At 44.6% G+C, this 26,163-nt stretch overlaps 1 long non-coding RNA gene across 2 annotated transcripts; it reads left to right on the forward strand.

Moving 5' to 3' along the window:
• Nucleotides 1-293: 293 nt before the first annotated feature.
• On the forward strand, nt 294-15,529 carry LOC308530944. 2 transcript variants are annotated; one of them, XR_013996877.1, is made up of 3 exons: nt 294-452; nt 13,384-13,546; nt 15,426-15,529. It is a non-coding gene; the product is annotated as an uncharacterized lncRNA (long non-coding RNA). The 2 variants fall into 2 exon arrangements; XR_013996878.1 differs by lacking the exon at nt 294-452 and adding an exon at nt 466-588.
• Nucleotides 15,530-26,163: the final 10,634 nt, after the last annotated feature.

Here is a 26,163-nt window from a genome sequence, read left to right on the forward strand (position 1 = left end):
GTCCCGCCCCGTTCGCCCGCGCGCCCGCGCACCCGCGCACTCAGCCGCCAGGCCCGCCGACTGGCGCTCACAGCCCGGGAGAGCCTTACGTCATGAAGATGCGGCGGCTCGATTGGCCGCACGAGGCGTCCAGCCCGCCCTCTCCTCCCGGCCTATCCGCGCGCGCGCGCGCACCCCTTCCTTTCGCCCCGTCGCCCGCGATTGGAGCGGGCGCGCACGCAGCCAGCCCCCGCCCCGCGCACACCGCCCCGCCCCGTCCACGCTTCCCGGCCCCACCCCGCCCTCCCCAGACCCCACCGCGACCTGGGGAAGCGCTGAGACCCGTCAGAGTACAGCCCCGGCCCCCTCATCCCGGGACTGCGTTCCCCGGGCCTCTCCTCTGGCGGTCGGCATCCCAGGTGGAGGTCCGGCAGCCCCCTGAGCGGGCTGAGGAGAAGGCGGACAGGTCGCAGGTGCCTCAGTCTCTCCTCGCTCTTGGGCCTGTCGGCTATTTTCTCTAAGGTTTCAGGGGGAGCGCTGAAAATTCGGGTATCTTCCCAAACACAACCTTCTCACCCACCTCTGACCATTTTGTGGGAAGAAAGAAACGTAAGAAAAGCATGCACACCTTTTTTTAACTGGCTGCCTGGTTTTTTGTACACCTGCTCTAATTGATTATTGATGATATATAGACATATACGAATTAGGCCAAATTATAGGATTTGACCCCTGTGACAGTGGCTTTCTGGGTCACCCTGCCCAGGCTTTTGGTGCACCCATGCTTCTTATAGGTCCTTCCCGACGTATTCTGCATTCTGCACTTACAGGAATCTATTGGTAGGGTCACAGTATTGCCACCAGTGTGGGGTGCTTCCTGCTCTGTGATGTGTTTTCACATCCTAGCTCTAAGACAACTTGAAAGTTAAATAACGATATTCATAAGACTGTCTTTAAGGAGAATAGTCACATAAGGCTGATATTTCTTCTAACACTGAAATCATGCGTTAGAAGATTTTAGAGGGGGGAAAAAACAAAAACGTTGAAAGCTCACTTTCCAAGAGAACCTGCCTGTTGGATATGTTGCAGAGCCCTTCTCAGGTGCCTCCTCTAAGCTTATGTCCACCTTTGAGACTAAGGCCTCTGCTCTTCCCGGTGACATCATCCCTGGGCCCAGTGATGGGGTCTGCCTGTGAGAGACCAGGAATAATTCTCTAAAGTTGGTAAGTTAGATTTTCATCTTGCTATACAGTCAAGTTCCTCAATTACAAAAAAAGACTACAAACCTAAATGATAGGAGAAAACGCTATATTTAAATAGCATCTCTTACTTTCTGTTCATGTCATGTGATCTGATCCTTCCTGAACAATCAACACTGGGTGTTTTGTTCCCCTGTGATTGTTGGTGGTGGTTGTTTTTGACACATGATTCAAATGAAACATCCATTTTCACCTTGGGATGTGAGGTTGTAACACAAAACACATGTCTGCAGCATTTCTACTTTAAAAAGTAAGATCAACCTTTTTTTTAAAGCAAGCAAGAGGTTATTAAGCACAGCAAAAATATACTTAGGACAGTGAAACAAGGAAGGGCATAGAAGAAGTAGCAGGACACCCTAGGCAGGGCTGCCGAGGCTCACTGGGAAGTCTGAGTCAGGGAGGAAAAGGTGGCCTTGCAGACAGCGTCAGGGGCTTAGCCCAGGACAAGCTGCCCCTGCCCACTGCTCCCCTGGTTGCAAGTCTCATGGGGTCCCTTAAAGGTTAGAGGGGGCCCTAACGGGTTTGGCTCAGTGGAAAGAGCGTCGGCCTGTGGACTGAAAGGTCCCAGGTTCGATTCTGGCCAAGGGCATGTACCTTGGTTGCAGGCACATCCCCAGTGGGAGATGTGCAGGAGGCAGCTGATCGATGTTTCTCTCTCATCGATGTTTCTAACTCTCTATCCCTCTCCCTTCCTCTCTGTAGAAGATCAATAAAATATATTTTTTTAAAAAAAGGTTAGAGGGGGGTCCCTTAAAGGTGGGTGGGGTAAGAGTGAAGGGAGGGAGAGTGCCAAGATCAACTTTTAAAAACCATTTTAACAAAAGTTTCTCAAATTATGTCAAGCAGTTACAAGTCCTACCTATCCTACCTAAAGAACTCTTTCCTTCTCCCTCTGAAGGATGGTTTTACTCTTCTCCCAATTGTTTTCATCGCAGGGAGGCTGGTCTCTGCTTCCGGGTCTCCTTACCCCATCACTCATTATGCCAACAGACATTTCCTTAAAAAGCCTCCTCCCCTCAAGACTTGTTGTCTGCCCCGGAGGGTGAAGTCCACATGGTCTTCCATGGACTAGGAGGCCCTAGCCTGCTTTAGTCTGTCCCGTCCATCTCCTTCCCAGCCCTGCGTCAGACACCCTCACTTTTCAATCACACTCAGATAGCAAGTATTTTGAAATCACTGCAGTACTTCCTGGGTGTAGGTAGGAATAATGCACCGGCTTTACGCTATAGGACCTTATTGGTTACTGAAAGGCAAATCAACTGACAGTGGCCATAGTGTGTGGTGAGTCCTGTTAAAGACCAGAACAAAACAGAATCATGGGTTCCCAGATGTGTGCTGTTCCTGCAGTGAGTGTGGGGTGTATTTTCATTCCTGAGCACTGTGGTACTTTAGTGTCCTTTCCTCTGCCGGAAGTGTCCTTCCCCTACTCCCACTTCTGTTAAAAATCTGGGTAATTTCTCAAACTACAGCTCAAATGTCAACCATAAACCTTTTCCAATTCACTCTGGGTCCTCTTAGCGGTCTGTTCATAGCTCCGTTAAAGCTGCTATAATGATATTTACATGACTGTCTGCTAAATAAGGGAGGAGGCTCATAAGAGTGATATCTAGCACCATGTGGGGGGTGGAGGGTGGGGACATAGGACCTCCTTAAAAATGTCTGTTGATTTAACCAATGAGAAAAGCAAGACATTATTCTCTTAGGAAAAAGCCTAAATTTCAGCTAATATATGGGAACATCCTTTTCTTTTCTTAAAGGAAATTTTAATAGTGCCTCTTTTAAAAAAAATTTATTGATTTCAGAGAGGATGGGAGAGGGAAAGAGAGATAGAAACATCAATGATGAGAGGGAATCATTGATCAGCTGCCTCCTGTATGCCCCACACTGGGGATCGTGCCTGCAACCAGGAGGCAAACCTTCACCTCCTGGTTCATAGGTGGACACTCAACCACTGAGCCACGCTTTTCTTGGTTGTGGGGAAAAAAACACCTTTATCCATGATTTATTTCCCATTATTGAAAATTACCCTACTTGTATGTTAGCAAACTCATTTGCTATGCTCAAATTTTATTTCTAATGGTATAGAACTGTTCATTTACCCATGAATTAAATACTCAGCAAGTCCCTACTCTACCTCGGGGGGCTGTACTAAGTTCTGGGGAGACGCACAGCACAGACCAGAAGTCAGGTGAGCAGTGAGGGATAAAAAGAAATAAGGATGACTATGGAGTATGCACAGAGTGCCCGGGTAGCAAGCACATGGCAGGGGCTGCAGCCAACTTGGGAAGGAATCAGAGAAAGTGCTAACTAAACCAAGGCCAGAGAGGCAGAAGTGTGGGGGAGGGGCGGGGGGGGGGGGGGAGGGCTGCCAGCAAACCTCCCAGCAGGGAGGGAGAGACCAATCCTGGTCAGAGAACAGAAGTGTTATAAAGCCAAGTTAATGAGGAGGAAGCGGGCACAGGAGGCCAGAGGGGTAAGCAAGGCAGGAACCCCAAGGTCCTGTGGGCCACTTAAAATGTTTGAATTTGATAGTCAAGATTTTATATAATCAAAAAAAAGATTTTTATGATGAGGCAAGATGGGGTTTATAAAAGGTTTTAAGCTCTGGAGGCTCTCTGGCCCCCAAAAGCCATTCAAATAGAAATAGAATAAGGAACTGGCTTAGTCAGATAGAAACATCAAAATGGATAATGACAGTAATACATTAGAACACATTGGAAAAAAAGAGTGCATGAGTTTATACTAAGAATATAAATGGGTAAATGACATGAGTATAAGTTATCAACATTTCTGTTTCTACTTTCTATTCTATGTTTTTATTGACTTTAGAGAAAGAGAGAGGGAGAGAGAGATAGAAACATCAATGATGAGAGAAAATCATTGATTGGTTGCCTCCTGCATGCCCCCAACTGGGGATGGAGCCCGCAGTCCAGATATGTATCCTGACCTAGAATCGAACCTCCTGGTTCATAGCTCTACATTCAACCACTGAGCCACCCCGGCTGGGTGCCATTTCCATTTTATACATAAGGAAAGTGAACATCAGAGACATAAAACAATCTGCCCAACATTCCCTTGCTAGTGAGTAGAAAGCCAGACTAGAACTCCAGATTGAGTGTGTTTCCCACCACACCATAATGTGTTCCATGTTCTGTCAGTGGAATGGAAGCCTGTTTGGGGAAACTTCACTTTTCATTCAGTGGAAATGTTTTTTGCTGTACCTTGCTTAACATAGCAAAGTGGAAGACAAATAGCTTTCTATATAAAGACTTATCCAGACTTAATCTATTGCTCCCTGATAAAATACAGTCAGACTGTGACATCTGTGCCCAGAAAAGAACAGCTTCAATTCCTCCTGAAGACATTAGAGTGTTATATGGGTCCAGCTCTGGTTATATAACATTTGTGAATGAAGACATGAGTTATTTTAAGTCTACTTGAAATTAGAATTATTTTAGTCTTGAAGTCTTGATCCTATCACCATATCCTAGTATGTTTGCTGAAATGCAGGTGGATGTGGCTCTTCTTAATATGCTTCCATACCCCACCTCCCTAAAAACAGAACTATTCAGTGAATACCTATGAAGAACCTGTTCTGATCTTAAGCATGATGTTATTTGTTAAGGGGTATACAACAAAGTGCTTATTTTTTAAGTATACAAAAGAAATGCTACGTATGATATAGACTGTGTTCTCAAGGATATTATAATGTTTGGGGGGAGATGAGACATTTATGAACAAGACAATGTATAACAAAATACTAAATCAGAAGACAAAATGTGTTATTCTAAAAATAAGTGCTATAGACACCAAGGGTAGGGAGAAGGCTTAGCTTGCAGTGTTGGGACTTCAAGGACTGATGTGTTTCTGGGCCAGGAAGACAGCATAAGTTTGGTGTGTATGGAGTACAGTGTGAAAACTGGAGTATAGATCAAAGAATGCATAATGGGAAAGCAGTGAGAGGCAATGTGAGAAATGAGAAATTCAGGATAGTCCCAGGTTGTAACTGTCAGCACCAAACCAAGGAGTTTTGACTGCATCCTGAAGGCAATTGGAAGACTTTGAAAAGATAAAGTTTCAAAGTTTCACTTAGAAGTTGTTGAGTTTAGGTGACAACTAGAGGTCAATCTAAATAATACAGAGAAAGTATTGAATGTTGGGTGGAAAGTTGGGCCTTAATATCTTGACTGGACAAAATCGTTGGCTCAGTCCTAGCTTGTGTGGCTCAGTGGTTGAGCATCAACCCAGGAACCAAGAGATCACCAGTTTGATTCCCAGTCAGGCACATGCCCGGTTGTGGGCTTGAACTCAGTGCAGGCAGGAGGCAACCAATCAATGATTTTCCTCTCTCATCAATGTTTCTGTCTCTCCCTCTCACCTTCCGCTCTCTCTAAAAATCAGTAAAAAATACATTTAAAAAAAAAATCGTTGGGTTGGGTGATGAGGTTATTGGTGGCAGAGAATTAGAACCCTGATTCTCTATGGAGAAAGGAGCTCAGACCCCGGACCTTCGGGTCAGTTCATTTGCTGAAAATGAGGTTAACTAGCAAGTTGGAGAAGTGATGGGGTCTATAAAAAGTTGTGAGGAATGTGCTTGGGGGAAAATGAATGTTGAAGATGTCCTCTTTACTACTAAGTCACTTTTACAGATTTTAGGAACTTAGCCTGTTTTTCTCTCCTGTCCAAGGTTGTTACATATCTTCTTGATGGAACTCCTTCTCCTGCCCCCACCTGAGAATAGAGGAACAGAGAGAGCCCCATGTCCCCATGACCTAGCTATTACTTTTAAGTGATTGCAGTTCCAGTTGGTGTTAATAGTAATCCAGTATTGCATGATGCCTATTTTTGCCTTACTTTATATTCCTTATGTTAACTACTGTGTTTGAGGACCTTCACATATGTCCCAATTCCTTCCAAATAACTTATTTAACAAGGTCTTCTTTCCCAAACATCATATTTGTACACACTTAAGCCAGAGATCAAAAAGACACTTTGGCCCTAACCCAGTGGCTCTCAACCTTCTGGCCCTTTAAATACAGTTCCTCATGTTGTGACCCAACCATAAAATTATTTTCGTTGCTACTTCACAACTGTAATGTTGCTACTGTTATGAATCGTAATATAAATATCTGATATGCAGGATGGTCTTAGGCGACCCCTGTGAAAGGGTCGTTCGACCACCAAAGGGGTCATGACCCACAGGTTGAGAACTGCTGCCCTGACCGGTTTGGCTCAGTGGATAGAGCATCAGCCTGTGGACTGAAGGGTCCCAGGTTCAATTCTGGTCCAGGGCATGTACCTTGGTTGCAGGCACATCTCCAGTGGGGAGTGTGCAGGAAGCAGCTGATCGATGTTTCTCTCTCATCGATGTTTCTGACTCTCTGTGCATCTCCCTTCCTCTCTGTAAAAAAATTAATAAAATCCATTTTTAAAAAAAGAGAGAAACTTTGTCCTGGTAGTTAATTTTCTTTCAGATGGAACCATCTCTACAAAGTGTAGAAGGTAGTGTGTTACCAAATCTATAGTGGGAGTATTACTAATATTCAGCTTTGAGTGAGTCATCATAAATGATCATCACAAATATGGGAAGTTCTTTTAATTTCATGATCAAATGACATTTTTGGAACCATGGTCCCCTGTCTTTGGTTGTCACATTGAGGGAAGCCAGCTGACATGGCATAAGGACATCCCACCAGCTCTAGAGAGGTACCTGTGGGAGAACTGAGACTCCTGCCAAAGGCCATAGAGGCTCCCTGGGAAGTGGGTTTTCCAGTTCCAGCGCAGCCTTCAGATGAGATCACACACAGCCCACGCTGCTTCTTGACTGAGCCATGCATAAGAGCTAACCAGGAGTTGCCTCCTGCGTGCCCCCCAACTGGGGATAGAGCCCGCAATCCAGATATGTGTCCTGACTGCTTTTTGAAATGGTAAGCTGGACCTTTGGTTGTGGTGTATTATTCTGAGGGTTGGGCTCAGCCAGCCTCCCTCCTGTAACTCAACTGTGAGATGCACATTGGTACCTTTTCACAGGAGAGCATTTTGAACATACTAGTACATGAGAATGTGAATCAGAAGCTACTTTTCAGCCTTAATTCTAAATGAGAGTGATTTCTGTCAAGTGTTCTTTTTTTTATATTTTTTTATTGATTAAGATATTACATATGTGTACCCTCTACCCCCCCCCCCCCCGCTCATCTCCTCACCCCCCCGTTGTCCGTGTCCATTGGTTAGGCCTATATGCTTGCATATAAGTCCTTTGGTTGATCCTTCCCCCTTGCCCCCACCCTCCCCTACCTTCCCTCCAAGGCCCGCCAGTCCAATCAAAGCCTCTCCGTCTCTGGATCAGTCCTTGTTCATCAGTTTATGTTGTTCATTATATTCCACAAATAAGTGAGATCTTGTGGTATTTATCGGCTCTCCAGTTCCATCGATGCTGTGGCAAATGGTAAGAGTTCCTTTTTCTTCTTCCTCTTCTTAAAGAATACCTTTCAGCATTTCATATAATGCTGGTTTGGTGGTGATGAACTCCTTTAGCTTTTTCTTATCCGTGAAGCTCTTTATCTGACCTTCCATTCTGAATGATAGCTTTGCTGGATAAAGTAATCTTGGTTGCAGGTTCTTGCTATTCATCTCTTTGAATATTTCTTGCCACTCTCTTCTGGCCTGCATGGTTTCTGTTGAGAAATCAGCTGACAGTCGGATGGGTACTCCCTTGTAGGTAACTGACTGTCTTTCTCTTGCTGCTTTTAAGATTCTCTCTTTGTCTTTTGCTCTTGGCATTTTAATTATGATGTGTCTTGGTGTGGTCCTCTTTGGATTCCTTTTGTTTGGGGTTCTCTGCGCTTCCTGGACTTGTAGGTCCATTTCTTTCACCAGGTGGGGGAACTTTTCTGTCATTATTTCTTCAAAAAGGTTTTCAATATCTTGCCCTCTCTCTCCTTCTGGTACCCCTATAATTCTGATGTTGGTACGCTTGAAGTTGTCCCAGAGGTTCCTTACACTATCTTCATATTTTTGGAATCTCTTTTCTTTTTTCTTTTTCGGTTGGGTATTTTTTGTTTCTTTGTATTTCAAATCTTTGACTTGATTCTTGGGATCCTCTTGTCTGCTGTTGGATCTCTGTAAATTATTCTTTATTTCAGTCAGTGTATGCTTAATTTCTAGTTGGTCCTTTTTCATGTCCTCCATGGTCTCACTATACTCCTTGAGGGATTCATTAAATTTATCGGCGGTTTCCATAAAATTCTTGACAAACCTTATAAACGTGGCCTTGAACTCTATATCCAGTCATCTGCCCTCCTCCGTTTCTGCCAATTGTGACCTGTTTCTTTGTCTCCGCATTTTGGCTGCTTCCCTATGTTGATAGAGTGGCCCTGCGCACCAGGTGTCCTGTAGGGCCCAGTGGCTCAGCCTCCCCAGTTACCTGGGGTGGACACTCTTGGTGCACTCTTGGTGCCTTGGTTGTTGTAGGATCACTGGGAGGAATTGACCTCCAGGCCAATTGGCTGTGGGAAGCAGCTGTGTCTGAAGTGGGAGAATGGTCCCCCTCTGACCACTGGGTACAGTGGCTCCTGGATCTAAGGAGGTGCTAATTCAGCCCCTGCCTGAGGCCACACAGCCGGAGCCACGAAGAGGCTCAGCTGTGAAGCAATGCAAGCCGCTGCGGGGCCTTGGGCCTTCTCTTGGAAGTTCCGGGTCTGCCTGGCTGGGCTGTAGTTAGGTACATTCACATGCAAAAGCCTCTGCTGCAGCCTGGGTGGGGCGGGGTCTCAGGGAGTCAAAGGGCGGAGAAAGCAGCTATGGTGACTCTCCGCGCCTGGAGTCGCGCGTCTCAGTGTCCCGGTAACAGCTGCAAGCACCTCTGAGGGAAATCCGCCCTCAAGTTCGCCCGCTGCCGCCTGACAGAGCAGCCTCTCCCCGTATGAGTCCTGGGTCCCCAGAGACTTCCCAGAACCGGAGTTCAGAGCAGTCGGGAGCTTGTGATTCAAAAAGACAGCCGCGTCCTCAGGTGCCACCCCCTTTCCGCGCGCGCGAGCCGCCGCCGCCGTACCTCTGCACTCAGCCTCCGCAGCTCCTCTGGCTCTCAGCGTGCCCCTCTTTTCTTCTAGTTGTAGAAATTACACTCAGCCAGCCTTCCTGTTGTTCTGGACGATGTTTGCTCCGTCCTTTGGGATATTTTTCAATTGTTGTGGGAGGCGACTATTTCCCGGTGTTTATCTATGCCATCTTAGTTTTCTCTCAAGTGTTCTTTTTAATGAGAGTTGATTGGTTGAGCTTAGATTGACATTATCTAGTAAAAGAGTAGTATGTAAATTAACCGTCACTCCACGACAAAAGATGGAGGCGCCCATAGTGACTGGGGGGGGACGCTGGCTATGTCACCCCAGTGACTCGAGCCCAGCGTCCGTGCCCCAGCTGCGTGAAGGGAGGGGAGGGGAGGGGCCTTGGGCTGGAGACTGGGGCGACACAAGCCCAGCATCCCTGCCCCAGTCGCGTGGAGGGAGGGGAGGGACCTCAGGCTGGGCCAGGGCCAGGGATGCTGGCATCATTGCAGGCCAGGCTGAGGGACAACCCCCCCCCCCCCCCCGCATGCACGAATTTCATGCATCGGTCCTCTAGTAGAATATAATATTTCTTTTTTTCCTTCACAAAGTTGTTGCAGGAGAAGTGGCAGTGAGGGTGATAGATATTGAGAATTGGTACATAAGATGCAGCAGGAAATCAGGAAAGCAATGGGAGAGCAACACCATTTGTGTAGTAATTGTAGTTGTTTCTGATCTTCTTGCCAACCTGTAAGCCCCATGATTCCAGGGACTCTGTTATCTCTAGCACCTGCAAATGCTTAGCATCTCAACTTCCATGCCCTGAGGAATGTGTGTGGCTGGGTCCTAGGAAAACTTGGCTCTTCAGCATTCCTGCTGAAGGAGGAAAGCATCCTGAGTAGAGTAGGGTGCAGAGAGGAAAGAGGAAATATGGGGTGAGAAGACATGCACAAGCTGACTCCAATGCCTCAGAAAACAAGGAAGAATGTTAATAGCATGACCAAAAATCAGTCTTACTGGCATATAATGGGTGTAAATTAGAAAAATATGAACCAAAAGGACAGGAATTCTGAAGTTCGACTTCTCCACCAACACGATTGCCTTTCTTTAGGATTATCAATAAGCTTCTGCACATTGGGAACTCTAATTATTCACACACTTAACACCATGTCGCTAAAGACTAAAACTTCCAAAGTCACCTGGAGATGGGCATATGAATTGATCAATGGTTGTCTCATTGCAAGTAGGGAAATCTAGCCCAGCCGGCATGGCTCCCTCTCATCATTGATGTTTCTATCTATCTCTCCCTCTCCTTTCCTTTCTGAAATCAATAAAAATATATAGTTTTTTTTAAAAGTAGGGAAATCTAAATAGTCTAATACAATTGCATCAGTTTGTCCATCACACTTCCTTTGGTAGGTGGTTGTTAGTTTCACAACAAAGGGAATGTGGAAATCTTGTTCAGTGTCATCGGCCTAAGGTTACAATCCTTAGAAAACATTGGGAGGGGACATGGGCCTTGGAGTGAGCAGATTTGGATTCGAACCTCACCTTCCACACTAGCCCCCTCCCAGTCTGATGGACCCGTGCCTGTCATTTACGTTGAGGGGTGGAGGAGAAACAAGTTTCCCTTCCTGTCAACACTGTTGCTTTGGATTTTTATTCCTGGCCTCTAGAGCGGTGCTGACGCTGCCCTGCCCTGTCCCTGGAGTTGGCCTACTGAGCACGGCTGACCCTGCACCTGTCCTGTGTCTCATCTTGAAGTGCTTCTGGTGCTCTTTAATTTCTTATTAAAATCAGTCCATAAACAGTTTGTTAAAAGTTAGTGTCTGAATTTATCTTTTCTTCTGCAATCTCTAATCTGTCCTTAGTCCCATCCAATGTGTGTTTTATCTCAGACATTGTGGTTTGTAATGTTAACGTAAAAAAAAAACATTGGAACCTGTAAAGAATTTTTGTGAATTTATTTGAGCCACACTGTCGACATATGCCGGGAAGCAGAACCTCAACAAACTGAGATAATGCTCAGGAGATTGGCGGGTTACATCTGAATTTATACATTGCAATCAAAGGAAAGGGATGTAGGTGGGTTACATGAAGTCCACTGGTGATAGACTAGAGCAGTGGGAGAAAGCAAAGTGGGGAAACCCCTGGGATTGGATAAAAAGCAAAATGATGGACACATACTTAGGTGGGTGCAGGAACAATTAACATGATAATGAAGGAATTTGTGCTATCTGTCCTGGCGCCCAGCACATTAGGTTGTACCCCAAGGGGTCCAGAAAAAGGGAAGTTACAAGTTACCTAGACATTTCAAAGGGTATGTTATTATAGATGCAAAAAGACAGATAGGCTCGGTTAAGATAAAGGTTGACCTTGTCAGTGAAGATGTAACTACCCACCATAACTGCTTTTAAAGTTTAATTTCAGTAACCATCCTTTGTGGTTACTTTAGGTCTCTGAGTTTGCAAGACTGCCATGCAGGCCTCCCCTGAGCTTGTCAGGTTAGCATGTGGCCCCTTTTGTCCACAGCTCTATATAGTTGGGCATTTTTAATTGTATTCAGTTCATTTATATTTAATATGAGAATTAATGTGATTAGGTTAAATTAATAACATGTATTCTATGCTCCCCTTTTCCTCTTTTTTTTTTTAAATATATTTTATTGATTTTTTACAGAGAGGAAGGGAGAGAGATAGAGTTAGAAACCATCGATGAGAGAGAAACATCTATCAGCTGCCTCCTGCACATCTCCTACTGGGGATATGCCCGCAACCCAGGTACATGCCCTTGACCGGAATTGAACCTGGGACCTTTCAGTCCGCAGGCCAACGCTCTATCCACTGAGCCAAACCGGTTTCGGCCCCTTTTCCTCTTTTTCTACCTTCTTTTGTAGTAACTGCCTATGTCTTAATGATTACCTCCTTTGTTAGCTTATTAGCTATAACTTTGTTATTTAAGGGGTTTCTTGAGTTTATAGCATGCATCATTAGCTTATCAGCATAAGTTCAAGTGTTATTATACCTTTTTATGTATACCAACAGAATGTTATAATAGTATACTTCTATTTTCTGTAGCAAGATCTGCATATTATTAAATTTGCCTGATCCAAAATTATATTCCTTCTACCATGATCCAGAAAATGTTTCTCAAGTTTCTATTGAACACATAAGCAACATATAAAAAAGATAAATACTTTATGACTACATTGGATTTATCCAAAGAATGCAAAATAGGTTAAAATGTGTCTAATTTTCTGTGTGATATAATTTACCAGTATATCTGGGTGCCATAACAAATACCAGAGAGTGGATAGTTTAAATAACAGAATTATTTAAACTAAAGGGTAGAAGTCTAAGATCAAGGTTCCAAGCAGATTCGGTTTCTGGTGAGATCCTCTTTGTGGCTTGCAGTCAGTTGCCTTCTGTCTATGTCATCACTTGGCCTTTCCTTAGTTTGTTTGCATCTAAATTGACCATTCCCACTTAGCTTCTCTCTAGCCTTAGGCTCAAAGGCCTTAAGGTTCGAACCATCTCTGCCCTTCCTGAGAGGAGACATGGCATGCTTGAGCTTCTCAGTAGCGAAACTGTGTGTAGAACCCCTGGAGAATGTTGCACAGTCGGGGCTCAGTGGTTTAAATGGCTTGGAAATGGGGTGACACAGGCGTTTTCAGTAGCTATTGAGCCTTTCTCGGAAAAGTGGGAAAAGGTATATTACTCCTGCGGTAAAGCAGTAGGTTGGAAAATGGCTGCTCGGGGTAAAAATTCCCTCAATTTGTTGAATCAAAAGATTGAAGTAGAAACTATACTAAGACCAAAGAGAGCAGATGTATAGACAAAAATAAATTTTAAGAACACCCTCAAAAATATTATTATTTTTTTAAATAAAAGCATTCTGGGATGAAGACTTGGGTCAAAGCTACTGGAAATAAGAACTACCATAATTTTGACTAAATAGTTTTATCTATTGAGCTCCAGAAGTAAACCTTCTCCAGGGTGAAAAGGAAGCAACAGCCAGCATTTCATCACAAAACTGGTAGACCTTGCCAAAAAACAAACAAACAAATGAAAAAAAAAACACAAAACATTCTGTTCTGCTTCTTTCAGGTATGGAAAAAATATGACTCAGTTTGATCCAGTAGTACAGTCCACTGAGCAACCCCACCAGAGGTGCTGTGGATTTTCTGGGCAGTGAGTGACGTACACATTCCATTAAGGATATCAGCCCTGTCACAGTGGAACAGTGGAACTGTTAGGGTCACCGAAGGAGGTACGTATGAGGCCAAAAGGAGTAAAAAATTATTAAATTTTTAGGTCATCTGGAAAACTAGATGGGCTGAGCCCCAAAATGGCGCCAGCACCCAGGGACGGGGAGTCCAGAGATATTAAAGGACTCTAGGCGGCTTTTTCGGCGGGGAATTCTATGGGCAGGTCTGGATCCTGGGCAAGCCCAGAGGGGAAAGTTACTGGTCTTTGCAAATAGAATGTATCTAAGCAACAGGGAATGTCAGTTGTGAAATGATCAGTTTCCCAGAGGAGGGGATATCCATTTGATTATTTGATTAGACCTACCATGAATGAGGGAAGCAAGTTTTGTGGGGTTTTTTTTTTTATATATATATTGATTTTTTACAGAGTGGAAGGGAGAGAAAGAGTTAGAAACATCGATGAGAGAGAAACATCGATCAGCTGCCTCCTGCACATCTCCCACTGGGGATGTGCCCGCAACCCAGGTACATGCCCCTGACCGGAATCGAACCTGGGACCCTTCAGTCCGCAGGCCAACTCTCTATCCACCGAGCCAAACCGGTTTCGGCAAGGAAGCAAGTTTTTAACTTGTTAGAACCCAGAAGGAGATACTCTGTGGCCCTGGAAAAGGAGGTTAAGAAGTCTCAGATTTTCTTGATTGACTAATGAATATTTGTTTCTTCTTTAATTGTAAAAGCTCCCCAGATCATTAAATTAATTACACAGTTTCTGAAAATTAATAAACCAGCCCTGGCCTGTGTGACTCAGTTGGTTAGAGCATCATCCCTGCACCTACCAAAGGGTCATGGGTTCGATTCCTGGTAGGAGCGGGGTACATACAGGAGGCAATGTTTCTCTCTCACATCTATGTATCTCTCTCTCTCTTCCCCTCTCCCTTTCTCTCTCATAATCTGAAAAACATATCCTCTGCTAAAGATTAAAAAAAAACAAAACAAACCAAGTGGTTTAAAACTTGACATGGTTAAACTCCTGGCAGTGTGAGAGTGGACTTGAGTAGGACCAGACACATCACCAGGACAAGGACCATCCAGCACATGGTTTCAACAGGCAGTTCTCTCCTCTGCACATTCGGTGCACAATAATACAATGTGGAAAACATGCCTCCAAATGCAGAAGGCAAACTACCTTTTTGAAAATTGATTTTAGAGAGAGAGGGAAACATGGATGTGAGAAAGAAACATCGATCCGTTGCTTCCCATACACACCCCAACCAGGGATCAAATCCACAACCTAGGTATGTGCCTTGATTGGGAATCAAACCCAAAACCTTTTGGTGTATGGGACAGTGCTCCAACCCAATGAGTCGCCCCACCAGGGCTGCCTTGTTTTTTAATTAAACTTTTAATTTTGAGGTAATTATACCTTCATATGCATTGATGAACAATAATACATAGAGCCACAGGTGCCCTCTCCCCTTTTTCCCAGTAATGGCATTGTGCACAATGGTAGTGCAACATCACAACCAGAACACTGCTCTCCCTTCTCCCCCAGCACACAATGGGTTCCTGACGTTCTTATGGCAAGGGAGCACATCCCTACGCCCACGTAGTTTATGGCCATGTTGGACTCTACACATGGACTAGTTGACTTTAATTCACATGGATGCTCTCAATAAACATTGGTTCCGCTAAAAAGCAAACAAACAAAAACAACCAGGACACTGACACTAATACATTCATGATATGGAACACCCACTTCTGCCTTATTCCTGGCAACCACTAATCTGTTTACCATTTCTGATTGTCATTTCAGGAATGTTCTATAAATGAAATCATAGAGTATGCAACCTTTTGGCTTTGGCTTCTTTCCCTCAGCATAATTCTCTGAAGAGTCACTCAGGTTGTGCTTGTGTATTGACATTTTGTTCCTTTTTATTGCAGAGTGCTGTTCTGTGGTGTGGATGGACCACAGCTTAGCCATTCCCTGGTGGAAGACATCTGGTTTGTTTCCACTGTGAGCTGTTACAAATAAAGCTGCTATGAGCATTTGTGTACAGGTTTTTGTGTGAACATAAGTCTTCAAAGAAGTACAATTACTGCCCAGGCAGCATGGCTCAGTGGTTGAGCATCGACCTATGAACCAGGAGATCACAGTTCAACTCCCAGTCAAAACACATGCCCAGGTTGTGGGCTCAGTCCCCAGTGGGCAGCGTGCAGGAAGCAGCCCATCAATGATTCTCTCTCATCATTAATGTTTCTATCTCTCTCTCCCTCTCTCTTCCTCTCTGAAATAAAAGAAATCCTATATAATAAAGAGGTAATATGCAAATTGACCCTCATGCCATCATGCTATCACAAGATGGCTGCCCTGCCCAGCCCCTCCCCCAGCCCTACCCCTGATCAGCCTCTCCCACCCCAATTGAGGGTGAGGGGTTGGCTAGCACAGCCCCTTACCCAGGCCGGCCACAGCCCCACACTTTCCTGAGGCTGGGGATACCCCCGGCAGGCTGCAGGCACAGTGTTGGTCAGAAGTAAAGGTCCCGGCTGTCCCTGGCCTAGAGAGTCCAGAAAACCTCAGCAGTGACCAAGACCGAGTGGAAAGGTCCCTGCAGGCATTTATGACTCAAAATACCAGGAGGAGGTGGAGCATCTTGAACCTGCAACCCTGGTGTCTGCACACCAAGCCTGGGGGCACAACATGCCGGTGGTGCCTGTGGGTGAAAGGAGGAGAGCAGGGAGCTGGGTGTGGAGCTGGGAGGGGCCTAGAGTCTTCGGGAGCAGCCTGCCTGCCGAGGTTGCTGTGACCTGCACACTCAGGCTTGGCCAAAGCCCCTGGTCAGCTCTGCTGCTTGCCTTCCAGGGTGGCTAGCCCTGAGCTGGCTGGCGTTGCACTCAGAGAAGCAGCTGTCACTGGGCTCAGTTAAATAAGAGAAATCAACAAGCCGAGAGTATCCTCCCAGCCCCTTCCTACCACCTGGGTGAGGGGGGCTGAGGATGGGGGTAATGGAAAATGGCTGCTGCTTTGCATTTTATAATGAAAAGACTCCTGCTATGTAGAGGGGAGAGCTGATTTGTTTCCAGCAACATGCTCCTGGGCGTGTTCTCTGCCCCAGCCCTGAAGCCTGACAGCACCTAGTAAAGGTGTGTCTGCACAGCCACATTGGCCTGGCTCCTGGAACATTGGGAGCAAGTTTGAGCTGCATTGATTAAAAAAAAAAAAAAAAAAAGTAAAGATTGAAAAACACCTCTTTGTACTCAAATGGCACTATAAAATGCAAACTACAGCATCTAATTTTGTCTTCTGTGTTGATTTTGAGGCAGAGCAGAAATAGGTTCATGGGAAAAGCAGAAAAAAACAAAGGAAAAGGGGGAGGATTCTGTTGTCCACAGCACTGAACGTTGTTTTTTGTTTTTGTTTTTGTTATTTTTCCTTCTGTTCTTCAAGACAGTATATGCCATTTAAACCACTTCAGGCGTCAGGTAATGAGCTAATGCTTCCTCTATTAAGAGCAAGCAGCAGTGCTTTTCATATGAGTCACATACATTTAATCCATTCAAATGGAGCACACTGAGTGGAGAGAATGGTATGTGTCATTATATAGGGTGTCCCAAAATTCACGCAAGAAGCAATTTTGATAGAAAACACAGGTTTATAATTAAAAATTGTAAATTTTTTATTGATTCATAAAATATACAGTATAGGGTTATGTATGGAATAGCACATCGGGTAGATGTCCTCCACGGTTTTGCTGGCACATACGTAAAGCCGTGGTCTTCATTGGTCTTCATTGTCCCTGCTCCTGGGCCATAACTGGTACTTGGCAATGCTTATCAAATTGAAGGGATTGAAATCAAAGGGCAACAGATATTAGAATCTGATTAAATAAACCAAGTAACATTAGGCTTTTATTTGTTGTTGTTGTTGTTAATGCTCACGCAAAATTCAAATCTTGCATGAATTTTGGGACACCCTATATAAAGAACTTGGCATTATGATGCTATCTGGCTGAAGATCTTATTTATTTTTCAATTTAGAGAATGTTGACAAATCAGGCATTGAAAATGAATGCGCATGCTTAAATGCATGACTTTATTTTCATCCGTAATGACCAAATGACCGGTCACCAGGCGGTGCATTAGTAGGTCCCACGGTGCAGCGGGTCTGGGGTCTCATGGCGCGGCTGGTCTGGGTGAGGCTGTGTGGTGCGGGCCAGGGCCAGGGGACCTGAGGCCACACCCCTCACCCTGATGCCAGGATGTGAGGTTGCGTTCCCCCACCCAGCGGGGCTTGACGGGATGGGGCCGGCTGGGTCTTGGTGTCGCTCAATGGGGGTGGGGCCGGCCGGACAGGTCTATTATAGAGAAAGGGCAAATAGCAATATTAAAATATTTCCTCTAATTAATTCCCTTTTAATGTACACGAATTTCGTACACTGGGCCACTAGTATATATATTTTAAAAAGTGTCATTACTGAGTTATATGGCAATTGCATGTTTCGTTTGTTAAAAAAAAAACACCTAAAAGCTGCCAAACTGCTTTTCATAATGACTGCACCATTTTCCCCCACCCTCCCCAGCATTGGATGTTATCCTGATTTTATTGTTACTGTTGTTTTTTAAAGCCATACTGATAGGTGTATAGTAATATCTCACAGTGGTTTTAATTTGCATTTCCCTGATGGCTTATTATGTTGAATATCATTATCTTGGAGATCTTTTCATATACTTATTTAGCATCTGAATATCCTCTTTGGTGAAATGTCTTTACATATCTTTTTTCCAGGTTTTACTTGGATTGTTTGTTTTTTATTATTGAGTTGAGTTTTGAAAGTTCTTTATATAGTTGGGATACTAGTTCTTTGTTGGAAATGGGCTTTGTGAACATTTTCTCTCAGTTTATAGTTTGTCTTTCCATCTTCCTAACATGGTCTTTTGCAAAACCATGCAAAAGGTTTTATTTTTGATGAAAACTAATTTATCTGTTTTTTATTTTAGATAAAATAATAATAATAGTGTGGAATGTTAATAATAGTTATGGTAATAATAGTGTGGAATCTAAGAAATCTTTATTTAGCCATAGATCTTGAATATTTTCGGTGTGTTTTTTTTTTTCCTAAAAGTTTTATAGTTTTGTATTTACATTTAAGTCTATGATCCATCTTGAAATGGGGTAGACTGATTCCATCACTTTATTCTTCTTTTTCAAAATTGGTTTAGCTAGTCTAGTTCCTTTGTCTTTCTATATATATATTCTAAAATTTTCTATATCTACAAAATATCTTGCTGGCATTTTTACAAGTATTACATTAAATCTGTATTATATCTATGTGGGGAGAATTAGGATTTTTATTATGTTTATTCTTCCAATCTATGAACTCCCTATATTTTTCCATTTATTTAGATCCTTTCGATTTCTTTCATTACATTTTGTAATTTTCAGCATACATTCAAATTCTATACATGCTTTGTTAGATTCACACCTAAGTATTTTTTTTTCCAGTGATTGTAAATTACATTGTATTTTTAATTTTTGTGTCTATTCATTATTAATATATGCAAATACAGCTAATTTGTATGTTTACTTGTGGATCCTCCTGTGATCCTGCTAGGGCTTCTTTGGTTGATTCCCTTGGATTTTCTATGTAGAGAAGCCTGTCATCTGCAAATGACAGTTTTCTTTCTCCTCTTCTTATAAATATGGCTTTTATTTCCTTTTCTTTGCTTATTATATTGGCCAGGACTTCCAGCACCATGTTGAAAAGAAGGGTGAGAACAGACCTCTTCACCTTGCTCCTAGTCTAAGGGGAAAAGCACTGTCTTTTCCAATAAGTATACTGTTATCTGTAGGTTCATGTGTTTTATTAAGTTGAGGAAGAGCCACTATATTCCTATTTGAGAGTTCACTTTTTTTTTTATCACGAATGTGTGTTAATTTTATTGATATGCTTTTTCTTTTTTAAGTTGTTAATGTGGTAGATTACACGGATTGACAGTTGAAAATTGGGCCAGCCTTCCATCCCTAGAATACACGTGGTCACGATATAGAATTCTGGTTATATATGCTGAATTCTATTTGCTATTTTGTTATAAAGTTTTGTATCTGTATTTATGAGGATATTGGTCTGTAGGTTTCCTTTTTGGTACTGTCTTTGTCTGGTTTTGTTATCAGAGTCATACTAGCTTCATGAAATAAATTAAGAAGTGTTCTCTCCCCTTCTGCTTCCTGGAAGATTATGGAGAATTGGAGTTAATTCTTTAAAATGTTTGGTAGCATGCTGCAGTGAAATTCTCTGGGCCTAGAAGTTTTAATATTTGGGCAAAGCAGTGAAATTCTCTGGGCCTAGAAGTTTTAATATTTGGGCAAAGTACTTGCTTTCTACATATGGTTTGATGGTGTGTCAGTGAAAGTCACTCAAAGAAAATGTAAGTTGGTACATATTGACTTGCTGAAACTTTAATGATTTTTCATATTTCATACAGTGATTAGGTATTTATGCATATGTATTTCCTTTGATCATCATACCAATGATGTGAAATCAATGGGGCAGGATTAGTCTCCTCTTTCAATTTTATTTCAGTTAAAGATACAGGCTCAAAGGTTGAATGACTCAGGCAAGTTCACTTAATAAGCTGGGGAGGAGCAAAAACAAGCTTGGCATTCAGATTTTCTGATTCACTTTTTTTTTTCCATGATGGGAAATGTGAGATTATATTTGCTTAGTGTTTTTAAAAAATTAAGCTATCCTAGATAAGGCAGGTGAACATAAAGTGTGTGAAAACTGATTGTCCCTAGTTATTACTTCATAGAAGCATGAGTTCTCAAAGCACTTAATGGTCCCACAAGCATTTTTTAAAATATATATTGTGAAAGGAGTTTTGGGAGAGTTTTTCAGCCCAGCAGCAGGGAGACTCTTAAAGACACGGGTCTATATTATGGTCTTATAGTTTTGTTTGCGTGTCATCTTTTTGAGACTAAAGGTCCAGACCAGTCTACTACCCATGAAGTATGTCGTTAGGTTAACTCCTCCTGTAACCATGGCATTCTTCCATGTCTAATAAACAGAGAGGGCAGCTGGAGTTGGCCAGGAAGTAGGAGGACAGGGCAGCAGGCCTTTCATTTGTTCCCCCACAGACAGCCTCTCTTCACCCTGGTATCTGCATCCCTTGCCAATGCTCAGAGGTAATGAGATAATTAAGAAGAAAGGCAAAGAGTCAGTAGTTATATTTATGCCTCACAAAATGAATACACACACACACACACACACACACACACACACACACACGCTCAGAAAGCTCTACTTTCTCCTTTCAGATTATCCAAATCGTACACATCCTTCACAGTATTACTCACATATCATCTCTTCTCAAAGCCTTGTACAAATGGGGTTTCTCCTGCCATCATTAGTATTTTTACACACTTCTTTTTCTTTTTTTTACCATGTTGCATGCATGTTCACTCTCTGAATAAACAATAAGCTCTTAATTTCTGGGATCAGATTCTGTATGAGCTTATTCACTGCCCAACTCAGGATATTGGATACAGGTGTGCAGGCCACCATTTGGTCAACTGGTCTACTTGCTACACCCTAGGTGGGCCTCGTGCTTTCCCCATTCGTTCCTAACCGGGCTCTTCCCTCTACTTAGAATGTCCTTCTCAGTTCTACTAACTTTGTTCCTGGGCTATTCTACTGAGGGCAAATCTGTTCGGGAGCAGCAGCGTTGTGCTTAAAAAAGGGGGAGGGGATTTATTGTCTCCCCACCCCTTCATATGCACATTTCATACAAGCTGAAATGCTAAAGGAATCCTATCAATGACATCCATATAGCCACCACTCTTGTTCAACTGTTTTTATTGTATATTGTTTTGAAAGGTTTGTACTTACTTTACCTTACAATTCTTTTTCAATTAATAAAGTAGCAAAATGAAAGTACTTATAGAAAAAGCCATTAGGGCCAGGGTCTGGGCCCAGGCCTGGCAGCTCTGAGTGGCTGGGTGAGAGCTCCCTTCCACCCCTGTGCTGGCTCGCCTTTGGACCGGCCTCTCTCTTAGCTTCCTGCTGAAATCAGTCTTGCTCAGAAACCTGGCCTATTTGGCTAAACTCTTAACACTCTTTGCCAGTCTTCCTTCCTCTTCCCCTTGTCCTTCCTCTTCTTTCTTTCTGTTCCTGGAACTAAGCAGGTGCCTCCCTGCAACTCTGAGTATCATCCACTGTTTATTTTTGCTGCCATTCTGTCCAGGTCAAGTCTGAATACTGCATATGGGATTGTAGGGCCAGCCCGATCCTCTGGGTTAGAACCCTCCTCCTCAACCCTGGTTTCCTCCCCCTCCTCCCTTTCCCAAGGTCCATGACCCTGTGGTCTTTTTTTTTTTTTTTTTTAACAGGATGATAGTTCAATATGAGAAGTTGGATATATATATATATATTTTTAATATATTTTATTGATTTTTTTACAGAGAAGAAGGGAGAGGGATAGAGAGTTAGAAGCATCGATGAGAGAGAAACATCGATCAGCTGCCTCCTGCACACTCCCCACTGGGAGTGCCCGCAACCAAGGTACATGCCCTTGACTGGAATTGATCCTGGGTCCCTTGAGTTCGCAGGCCGATGCTCTATCCGCTGAGCCAAACCAGTTAGGGCGACCCTGTGGTCTTAATATGGGATGTGGTGGGTCCTAATAAGGAGGAGGAAGGTGGGAGGCTCTGAGAAAAAGCACAAGGAGAGAGGCCCCTCCTGCAGACGGAGGAATGCACATGTCAACACACTGGTAAACACAGGTGTGCATGGTGGGGACCAGGGCAGGGCCCGGTGGAGCAGAGGGCCAGCTGGGGAAAGTGTTAGGATAGGGAATGGAGTGTGTGAAGAGGAGGGCAAGGGGCCATTTCAGGAAGGGCTTTGAGCTGCAGGCGAGCGTAGCATGACTGCTTCTCTGGATAGCAACATGCAGGATACAGGAAGGTAAGGAGGCCGAGGCAAGGACAGAAAATGATTTGTGACAAATAGTATTTCACCTTGGACCCTTGTGTTGTGTTGTTTTTGTTTTTTCCATCTTGGACTCTTTGTTCCTTTGGGCAAAGGGGACACACCCTCTCCTCACATTGGCTTGGAAGATGCCAAACTTCAGCTTTTAGTTTTGCAAAGAGAAGCCAGTTTTTTTTTTAAGTCAGAAGTTTGGTATGTGCTAAATGTGTTCACAAACCCTTCTAAAGGTAATCGGGAAAGAAAGAAAAACAGAACATCTGATTAGGAAGGTGTTGAGTAAGACCACATGTATTTGTTATGAGATTCCTTCCTAGAAGTAAAATTGTTCCAGCAAGGTAGATGAATGGTCCAGTGCCACCATTCTTTCCACATTCCGGAAAGTTTAAGAATGTTCTTACTTAGAAAATCACTGGAAAATATGACAGCAAGTACATGGCCTGAATAATTTCCAGGATTTTATTAGTGGGTGCTTTTTGCAGGAGTCCAGAGTAAAGCCTTTCCTCTGGTTCCACTCGATTGCATCAGTGTTCTTGCGATACTGGATACCGAGGGCAATAAACACTCTTAATTTCTGTCACTCCCTTCTTACAACCGCTTATGCTTCTTGACTCGAAAACATCTCTCTTCTTATATACTACTAGAGGCCCGATGCATGAAATTCGTGCAAGGGTAGGCCTTCGTAGCCCTGGCTGCCTCACAGCCCCGGCTGCCTCATGGCCCTGTCCCCTACCCGCACCCACCTTAGCCTGCATCCTCCGCCACACCCCCCTGGTTTCCCAGTTCTGCGGAGCCCCCCATCAATCGCCCCGCAGAGGGTGGCCTGGGCCTCCCTCTTTGAGGCGATTGCAGAGCCCACATTCATCAATTGCCCCCCAGCCGGTGGCCTGGGCCTCCTTTTTTGGGGCGATCACAGAGCCACTCAATTGATCACCCCGCTGGCTGGGGACCTGGGCCTCCCTCTGCAGGGTGATCATGGGGTGATGGCAGGCCCCCTGACCAATCGTATCGCACCTGCCTTGGCTGGCCTGGCACCAGTGCATGTCCTAGTGTCCACCACTTCCCTCAGATTCTGAAAGAGGTCTGAGCCCCCTCAGACATGCTGAGACCCACCAATGCAGGCACATCCCTGAGCATGAAGCACATTACCTGCCATCTAAATGTTGCTCACGTGACAGGAGGTTGCAGTTCCTCTGTGTCCTAGCGTGGTCATCCAGAAGGTCGTCCGGACAGTCATTCTGCTCTTCGGTCATTTGGTCGATTTGCATATTATGCTTTTATTATTATAGATTGCCCAAAGTCCAGGATAATCTTCAGTTACATATTCTCAAACTTCTTTCCTAACCTTCAAAGAAAACGCTCACATTCGGTTCTTCTGGCGAGTCCACAGACAGACTGTCAGAAGCTACAGGGTGTGAACTCTGCCGGTATCCCAGAGCCTGACACGGAGGCCCGGCTCCGTGACTGTGACCTCCACAGGCTGCTCCTCTGAGGGCACATGGATGCCGCTGACAGTTCCTTTGGTCTGTGGGTCACGATTACAGTGAGTGTGAGCCTGAAGAACACACTTTAACACAGAGGAACTGCAACCTCCTGTCACGTGAGCAACATTTAGATGGCAGGTAATGTGCTTCATGCTCAGGGATGTGCTGCATTGGTGGGTCTCAGCATGTCTGAGGGGGCTCAGACCTCTTTCAGAATCTGAGGGAAGTGGTGGACACTTTCCCTAGAAGATGCCCATCAATATTTGTCATTTAGGGCTGCACAGACAGACCAAAGGCCCTTCCAATGAACCATAGTGTGAATCCGCCTTAGGGCTTGGACTGTGGCCTCTCTAGATCCACACCCTGAAAGAGCCGGTGACACAGTGAACATTCGACACCCACTCAGCAACAGCAGAGAAAACGAGGAGCTTAGTCATGGTCTTGTCCAAATAACATTGAAAATCCCAGGAATATTTTTTCCTCCCACTTATTTGTCATACTTTGATTTTAGTTCAGGGGCACAGGTGTGTGTTCCACACTGGAGCAGGGAAACATGGGGCCCCAGGGTTCAGTCGGGGGAGGTGATTGGTTCTGGCATTGTATTCAGAGTCTGCACACAGCAGTCTACACCACCCCTGCCTCCTCTGTGTCCTCACTAACTCCTTGCTACCGCAGACCTCCTCTGCCTCTCAGACCAACGGGCTTTCTCCTGTGTTGGGGCTTCTGTGTATGCTGTCATCTCTTCTGAAATACCCTTTCCTGTCATTTTGTACCCAGCAAAAACCAGAGAGCCAGGGCTTTCCCTGATAGAGGAAACAGAAAGGAGCTGAGGGAGAATAAAATGGGGCAGTTTGGGTGGCCAGGGATGGACTTCCCTGAGGTGGTAGCATTTATGTGGAAACTTGAAGGGTTCCAGGCAGATGGCGTAGCATGCTCAACGGCCCTGCGTGAGAAAGGGCTGGTCAGGGTCCCAAGAGTGAAAGAAGGCTGTACTACTGGTCTCAATCAACCTGGGCTGCCCAACAGACTAGGGGCTTAGATGGACATTCATTCCTCAGTCTGGAGGCTGGAAGTCCAAGGTCAAGGCAATAGCAGATCTGGTGTCTGGTGAGAACCCACTTCTTGGTTCACAGATGGCGTCTTCTTGCTGTGTCCTCACATGGTGGGAGAGGCAGTGGAACTCTCTGGAGTCTCTTTTATAAGGACACTTATCTCATCATGAGGGCTCCACCCTCATGACCTAGGTCACTCCCGAAAGCCCACCTCCTATTAGTACTACTGTTACCGTGGGGGTTAGGATTCAGCACATGAATTTGGGGAACTCAGACATTCATCCCATGGCACTAGCTGAAAGTGTGAGTGAAGGGAGAGGTTGGGCCTGTAGGAGATGTGCAGCCATACAAGGTGTTGAGCATCTCATGGTAAAGATTTTGAAGTTTATTCCAATAGGGGATCACTGAGCATTTAAAATCAAGAGATTATCTGAGTAGGATTTAGGAACATCATTGCTCATATTTCTTCTGGGCACAAAATGGGTTGGAAGAGAGTGTTGGTTTTCAACTTGTGAAGATTTTGACCCAGGGCATATTTGGCAATGCCTGGATATGTTTTGGACATCAGGGTTGGTAGGGGGCGGCGGGAGCAGCAGCTGTAGGCATTGAATGAGCGGAGGCCAGGAATGCTGCTCAACACCCTACGATGCATAGGTCGGCACTTACCCACACCCCACCCCCACGACAGAGTGTCATCCAGCCCCAAATGTCAACAGTGCTGCTGCTGAGAACCCGAGTGAGGGTGGCAGCTGGCCAGGTGGACTTGAACCAAGCCGGCAGCCACAGAGCTAGGGTGGTGGACAGCTTCCAATAGATCGCAAAGATGGAAAGCAGGATTTGCTGACTGGTTGCAAGTATGGGGACAGGAGGCAGAAATCAGCAGGAGCCTCATGTCTCTGAGCAACCACGTTAAGAGTGGTTTTACTCACATGGGGGATACTAGGAGACTGTGGGGGTGAGAGAAGCCAAGATTTCTGCTCAGATGTGTTTGGTTGGAAGTAAGCACCTGACATCCAAGTGCAGGTGTCAAGTCAGTTGTCTGAAGGTCAAAGGAAACATGAGGACTCATGGAAAACTGTTGGCGTTTTCAATATATGAGTCCAGGAACCTTTGAAACGAATATGATTGCTTAGGGACGTGAGAAAATAGAACTGGAAATGCAGGG

The sequence above is a fragment of the Myotis nattereri genome (assembly GCF_964212035.1).
Source record: "Myotis nattereri genome assembly, chromosome: 1".
NCBI classification, from domain to species: domain Eukaryota; kingdom Metazoa; phylum Chordata; class Mammalia; order Chiroptera; family Vespertilionidae; genus Myotis; species Myotis nattereri.